This window comes from Euprymna scolopes, chromosome 24 (assembly GCF_053919585.1).
Source record: "Euprymna scolopes isolate OS-2025 chromosome 24, ASM5391958v1, whole genome shotgun sequence".
Classification (NCBI taxonomy): Eukaryota; Metazoa; Mollusca; class Cephalopoda; order Sepiida; family Sepiolidae; genus Euprymna; species Euprymna scolopes.
This window is the reverse complement of record NC_136505.1, coordinates 102,342,414-102,349,540: the sequence shown is the minus strand read 5'-3', so window position 1 is coordinate 102,349,540 and position 7,127 is coordinate 102,342,414. Positions and strand designations below refer to the sequence as shown.

General features: G+C 37.1%; 1 protein-coding gene and 1 pseudogene across 6 annotated transcripts in view; both read right to left on the bottom strand.

Annotated features, from left to right (window-relative positions):
* Positions 1 to 7,127, bottom strand: part of LOC145246885 (tyrosine-protein kinase CSK-like) — a 570,595-nt gene that overhangs the window by 448,334 nt on the left and 115,134 nt on the right. The gene's annotated exons all lie outside the window — the stretch shown is intronic.
* Positions 1,226 to 1,351, bottom strand: LOC145247024 (U2 spliceosomal RNA; annotated as a pseudogene).

Genomic DNA, 7,127 nt, shown 5'->3' with positions numbered 1-7,127 from the left:
CGAAATTTGACTGTCTGATATATAAGATTGATCAAAGCTGATTGCTTCTGGACGTTTTTCCCGGCGCAATGCCGCGAACACGTCCGTTTGAGTTTAGTTTCACTTTATTTATACTAAAAAGCCCAATGAACACGCGAGAAACCAAAATAGCAATAATTTTGTAAAAATCGATGTAAATAAATCTATACGCTACGCGCTTTCCTAATTCCTAGATATTATTATATAGGACCTATATACACAGTTTTAAGCGATAGTAACGACCCCGGGAGCGTGTGCTCGAAAAGCCTTTTGAAGACATACACGAAATGGTCACACACATTTTGCCTTTTATATATATAGACTAGCGGGGTGCCTGGCATTGCCCGGGTGTTTTGGAGATGTAAAAGAAAAAGTTTTGGTAGGGAGGTAGGCTCGAACCCGAAGCCTTGACACGAAGGTGGAGAAGAAAGGGGGAAAAAAAAAGCCTGACATCTTACTGCTTGGCCAGAACAGGACAGGAACTGAAAAGGATTTTAATTTAACGATTAAAAAGTTAAGTGACAGGTGCGTGAACTTAATGAGGTCAAACATCACACAACTTTACTTTGGCACTGCAAGCCAGTTTGTCCCCCCCCTCAAGATGTTCAAGAAAACCATAAAAAGAAGAGTGTCCAAATGAACAGCAATTTTCTAATATAAGGAGTTTGCTCCGCACTGTATTGCCCCCGGCATGAGTGCAAGGGAGACTCATTTTGCTACAGGTTCAGTTTCGCTTTTTTATACTGAAAAGCCAAACAAGTACGGGGAGATTTTAAAAAATCGTGAAAATAGCGTGTAAAAGTCGCCAAAATTAACGATACACACAACCTCGTTTCGTGAATCGAGAATATTACAATCTAAGGAGTATATAAAAAGTTCTAAGAAACAGTGCCCCCCACGATGCCCCCCCCCTCCCCTCAAAAGCCTTTGCCGGACATACACAAACAAGACAGATAGCCATTAGTCGCGTGCTCTCGTGTAATGAATGAATGCGTGAATGTAAGATTGACATGAAATTCTTAAAGATAAACTAAAATTACCAAAAAATGGGCTGAAATGACTAAAATAAATAAAAAGTAAATGATTTAGAATGACTTTAATGAACTTAAGAATGACTTGAATGCTTAAAAAATAACTGGAATCCTTCCAAAACAACTTGAATGATCTGGAGAACGACTTGAATGGCTTTGAGACTGACTGGTTGTAAAGTGGGTGATCATTTTACATTAAATTAATACAGAAAAGTGATCTCCCACTTCATATCACAATAAGTACAGCATGTAGTAAGAACAAATACTACACTTTGATCTTGACCAAAAGGTCAAGAAAAGCTTAAAAAGCTAAGAACAGCATCTATTAACAACAGACCTTTGATCTTAACCAAAAAGGCCAAGCACAAAAGTTACAGACCGACAGACCAACCGACCGACGGAGTGACTTATAGAGTCGCTTTCACGCGACTAAAAATACACACACTAACACACATTTTGCGTGTAATTATATTAATGCAGATATTCTACATGATTCATAAAATCTCTTTCTACATATATTTATGTATGCGTATATATATTTGTTTTAAAAAATGTTGCCTACCAAACTGGATTTTGGACTACAGACATGAAACTGAATATATAGGGTCTTCGAACCCATCTAAAACTATTTTTAGAGTTCTATGTTTTAGCCTGGAAAATCTGTGCAAAAGTGAAAATTAAAAAAAAAAAAAAAAAAAAATGAAATTTGCCATGTGATGGTCGAGCAACAGCATTACAAATATGCATGCGTGACGTAACAGCTATTGGTTCAGGTTTTAATTTTTAGCCTTGCAGCAAACATGTCTTCATAGCGCAGGTATTAATGTCAAAGGAAAAACTAAATCGTAAGCTAAACGTTTTGGTTTGGATTCTCGGTGGTGCCACACGAGTCTTTTTTGTCACTTTTAAATCATCACTATATATTGGGTCCAATATAATAAATACGAAATCCGCATTAAAATATATTCAAGCAAATTTTACCACCGTGCAATGCCGGGCGGCCTGCTAGTATGTTAGAAGATATGGCATGCTTATGGCAAGCATGATACACAGGAAGGTTTGTTTTATTTTGTAGTTTTCTTGCAAATATAAGTACACTAGTACATTTTTATACTACTAAAAGATGTGTATTCAGCACTGTTGGAAGCAAATATTAAGGTTTATTATTAATTATTTTTAACAATATGCGAAGGTCCGAAAAAGTGTTAAAAAAAATAAATAAATAAAAAAAATACATAACAAATAAATGTTACCGTGACATTTATTGGGTGGATTTCTAATAGTATTTTGCTCATTTTTTTTTTTTTTAATGTGATTGTCGAGACATAAAAGACGCAAAAGACAACGTGACCATTTTTTTTTTTTTTTCTCTCATGTAATTATTGATACTGCTCGTTTTTCGAACCGAATAAACATAAAAAATTAAGTAAAAAAAATAAATAAATAAATAAATGAATAAATAATTAATTAAAAAAATTATCCAGCTAGATGGAAGAGAAACTTATTTTGCTTTTCGTAACATTTATTTGTTATATATTTGTTTCTTGTTCAATTTTCCGTTCATCTGTCTGTTGTAAAATAAAACTCAAATATTAAAACAAAAGATATGGATATGTTAGTTTATGAAAAATAAAATTAAAAAGACAGGACGAGATTGAGTGACAAAACAAAGAGATGAAAACGAGACTGACCCGAGGGCCACGTCATTAAACACCAAGAAAGACAACGGTTTCAGGTGAAGGACGTTTTTCTTTTTACCTGTCACATCATTTCGACGGGTTGGACAATGCGTGCGTGTAGGTGTGGGTCTGTGAGGCGGGGGGAAGGTATTAATATGAAAGGGAAACCAAGAAGGGGGGGGGAGAATATTTCTCTGAGAAAACAAAAGATGCGTTGGTGAGAAAGTATTTTGTCATTTAAATTTATGAATACCAGAGTAGAAGAGAAAGACGAAATATAAATAAACTAGCAGGGCTATCTGATATTGTCCGGAAAAAAGTGTAACATTTCTATTACAACTTCTACCCCCCCCGCTCCAGTTTTCTCCTCACTCTCCCCAAACCCTTCCACCCTCATTCATCTTTAGTTGGACACCCACAATTTCCCCTTTTTTTTCTTTTTTTTAACTTGGGAGTCATCACTTATCAAGGCCCACAGGCCACTCGAAAAGGTTAATGAATGTAAGTGATAGCGTAGCAATCGTAAATTGATTAGACTGATTATTTATGGGGACGGCTCACCAAGAACTTGTTTATATTGGATTTGAAGGCTACTACGTTGTATTCAACCGGGAAGCAGGCTAGTGAAACAGTGTTCCACGGGCAGGCAGTTCTGGAAAAGAAGCTTAGTTCATGGAATCTGCGTTTAGATTTAAGCACAGATAGAGAGTGGGTGAACTTGTATGTAGTGGTTGTAGCTAATAGTGTTTTTTTTTGTTTGTTTTTTTTTAATTTGGCAAGGGGGGGGGGTTATATTGAAGTTCAGTCGAGCACTTGCCATGAAAATAACGATAGAGCAGAGACAGGCTCACAACGTCTCTTCTGTGGGAAAAAAGTTGCAGGGAAGAGAAAAGGGTATCACCTACTAAGTTTCAAAGTCGCTTTTGAACTACGGCTAGATAGGGCACACAGAACAGCTCCTCAGATGTGGCAACAGTGCTCCATTGTAAGGCATGCCTGGCTCTTACACAGATAGAGGATTGGATCGGCAGTGAAATACCTGCTGGAGCAGTAGAGAGATTCAACCATTTTATACAGTAAATTATATTTATAGAGTGATCCAGCTCTTTTATATGGCAGATTCCTCGTGGGATTAGCTGGAATTTTCTTTCCAAATTAGTCCATAAAACTAAAAACTGACTCCCTCCTGCCTGACGAAACTGGTCTAGTTGACCCTCAGAGAATGAATTGTTTTTGTAATTTTTTAATATTTTTTTTTAGATATTATTCATCCAGGGCAACACCAATCAAAACAATACCAACTTTGTGGTGGTTAGTTTTATAGTTTTTCACTTTTGACTGAACATACAAACATGCACACAAACAATTGCCAGAGGTGTGTATGGCACCTGTATACAAATGACAGAGCCACGTGCAAAGTGACGTCACGGCAAGAAAAAGATTATAAAAAGAACATGTTCACAGAATGATGATCATGATAGAAACACATGGGTGACGTTACAGCCGACGAGATGAGAAGTCACGCATGGTGGGAGAATGCAGAATAAAGGTTTTGTGTTAAAATCTGAAACAACGCATTGAATTTTTTCCCCTCACTTTCTTATGTTCCTTGCGATGGAGTCTACGTGTTGGGTCCCTACATGTTACACGTTACACAACCGATAAAAGGGAGTGCAGAAGCAATGTTTATATTAATAAAATTAAAAGATAACTTCACATGCAGGTGTATTTTTCATGTCGGCGTAACTTTAATAATTACACACTAATTTTTTTTTAAATTTACTATTAATCAAACATTTATTCAAATAAATATAGCATAAAATAAATTCTACTTTTTTTTCTTTTTTTTTTTTTAATTACAAAATTCAATCCACCAGAATGCATTGCGGTGCATCCGTAAATAAGTTAACTCTTTTAATCTTTTGTTAATAGTTGACAAAAGAACGAATTCGTAAATCGGTCCATATTTACCACCTTCTCCCCTATTAGGGCAGAGCTAGATACATGATCGTTTTTTTAAGGAGGAAAATCCAGCTCCACAAAAGAAGGCGCTTTTAATCTAGAAATGTTTCTTCTTCACTGATCGAAGTCAGGAAAGATGAATTGCAATATCAGAACAGATACTACACTTCACCTTTAAAAAAAAAAAAGTCTCCGCAGATTTATTTGGAAAATGGAATGTAAATTTTAAAAAAGGGGGGGGGGGCACCCGTTTATTCCCATGCGATCAACGAAAAGATTAGGTTTTATTTTGAGTGTGAACACTTTGAAAATGCGTGTCTAACTTTGCCACCGTGGTTGGGAGAGGGAGATGAATCTGGCATTCAGACTACGATCAAAGCGTAGAATTTGTTCCGTCTCTTAAGCGAGAATTTTGGATTTTTGTTCCTAAATCCAGAGTGCTCTCCTAAGATTGCCATCGTGAGGAAAGACATGTAAATGGGGATCAACTTGGCCAGACTTTGACGGAAATCAACGTTTAGTATCTCTTCTCGGGTCATCATCCCATGCATTACCTCTGTTAAAATGGGGGAAGGTTTTATTGTCTGTCGTCTGAGGTGTACCCATATGGTAAGGGAGTGTCGACAGCACTATACTGACTGACGGGTTATTTTCATCTTTAATCTAGAGTGGCTCTTGGGGGTGGGGGTGGCTTCCATGTGTCAATCTGAGAGAGAGAGAGAGAGAGAGAGAGAGAGAGTAAATAGGGATTTATTTAAATCAGGTAAAATAGGCAGACGACCAGGAAGAGGAGAAAATGACAGAGAGAGAGAGAGAGAGAAAGAGAGAGAGAGAGAGAGAGAGAGAAGAGAGAGAGAGAGAGAGAGAGAGAGAGAAGAGAGAGAGAGAGAGAGAAGAGAGAGAGAGAGAGAGAGAGAGAGAGAGAGAGAGAGAGAGAGAGAGAGAGAGAGAGAGAGAGAGAGAGAGAGAAGAGAGAGAGAGAGAGAGAGAGAGAAGAGAGAGAGAGAGAGAGAGAGAGAAAGAGAGAGAGAGAATCTAGGTCAGAAATGGTGGGAACCTTTATTTCAGGTGAATCAAACGAAAGTCACCACAACAAACAAGCTTTGTCAGCTTACTTTTCTCATGCTAGAGGGGGGAAAAATTGAGGGAGGGGGGGGACTAAAAAAGGGAGAAAAACATTTTAGCTGCCCATGCCATGAAAAGTGCATAGTCAATTCGTGCTCTGAAACAAAAGAGCAAGTATTTCATGGTGGAGCCACTATTCTAAAAAAAAGAACCCAGATTTAAATATTTAAATTTAATTTCATGTAACTTACGTATTATTTGGGTTATTCAGACGGTTTTTCTTATCTTGGGTGTTATTCACGCAACGTTTCGGCCGATATAACCTCCGTCAAATGACATTGATAAGTCTAACGACTCATTTATTGGAAAAACAGCAGAAACATTTCCCCCCCCCCATTCACCAATAAGAGCCATCGTCTAGATACAGCTAAAGAAGATCGGAGGTTACATTGGCCGAAACATTGTGAAATGGCAGGAGCTGCTTGGCACATCCTATCCTGTCTTGATAGAGTTCACAACCGGCTTAGAAACCTCATAGGTGATGCTCTTCTCTGCAAACTCTTTCCCACAGAAGAGACGTTACAAACCTGTCTCTGCTCTGTCATTATTTTCACTGAAAGTGTTTGACTGACCTCCAATCTATGGTCCCCCTCCCTTGCTAAACTTTCACAAAAAACATTCGAGTAGTTACAGATACTATATACGATGTGTGACGTTCTTATGAAATAGAGAGAACGCCCAGTAATACATATATTACTAATCTGCAACTAAAATGTCCAGAAACTTTATTAAATCGGTACGGAAACCAAATCCGAAAATAGAAACGACTAGACTATGTGCTTTCGTTTCGTAAACACAACATATCACACTTCTGAATTTTTTCCGTTTCGTAAACACAACATATCACACTTCTGAATTTTTTAGATGTTTGTACTTAGATTAATCAGAAAAATGTTCTCATCTTGAGTGTTATCCGCACAACGTTTCAGTCGATGTAACCTCCGACCTTTGCTTATGTTTCTTGTTCCCTGCCCCCACTTTCTTTTAATTTCTCATCAGTCATAACTAGGACAACAGCATATTCTTTTTGTTTTGATTCTCATGCATATATCCATTGATATCTTATGTTTTTATGTAGAGTGATGTGGTTCTCGGTTAATTAATTGTAACTGTGTCGGATATATACTCGAAAGACAAAACAATGAAAAGAATATGCTGTTGTCATAGCCCGAGTCATAACATAAAAAATTTAAAAAAAGAAAAAAAAAAAAAATCTAGTTAAAGAATGGATAACTGTAACGACTGACCATACCGAAACCAACAACCTCTTAGTTTCGTAAATATGTTTCTAAGAACTTATGATTGGATTTGA